Source organism: Tigriopus californicus, chromosome 2 (genome assembly GCF_007210705.1).
Source record: "Tigriopus californicus strain San Diego chromosome 2, Tcal_SD_v2.1, whole genome shotgun sequence".
NCBI lineage: Eukaryota > Metazoa > Arthropoda > Copepoda > Harpacticoida > Harpacticidae > Tigriopus > Tigriopus californicus.
The window spans coordinates 9381746-9381979 of NC_081441.1; positions in this window are offsets into that span (position 1 = coordinate 9381746).

Sequence of the window (234 nt, forward strand, 5' to 3'; positions counted from 1 at the left end):
GTGAGTTGAGTTGTATCAATTCTTTGGACTTGATTCTTTATTTTAACCAACAAACCCAATTTCAACGGAGTTTTGCCAAACGCACGTGAAGTTGCTCCAAATGAGAAGACACCTTTGCGTTGAATACCTATGAAGTCGTCGACTTTTTATCGTATTGCTTCATTTTTTTATATATTTCAATCGGGCCAATCATTTTTTGGAACGAATGTAATATTGTCGAGAAAATCCCCAAAG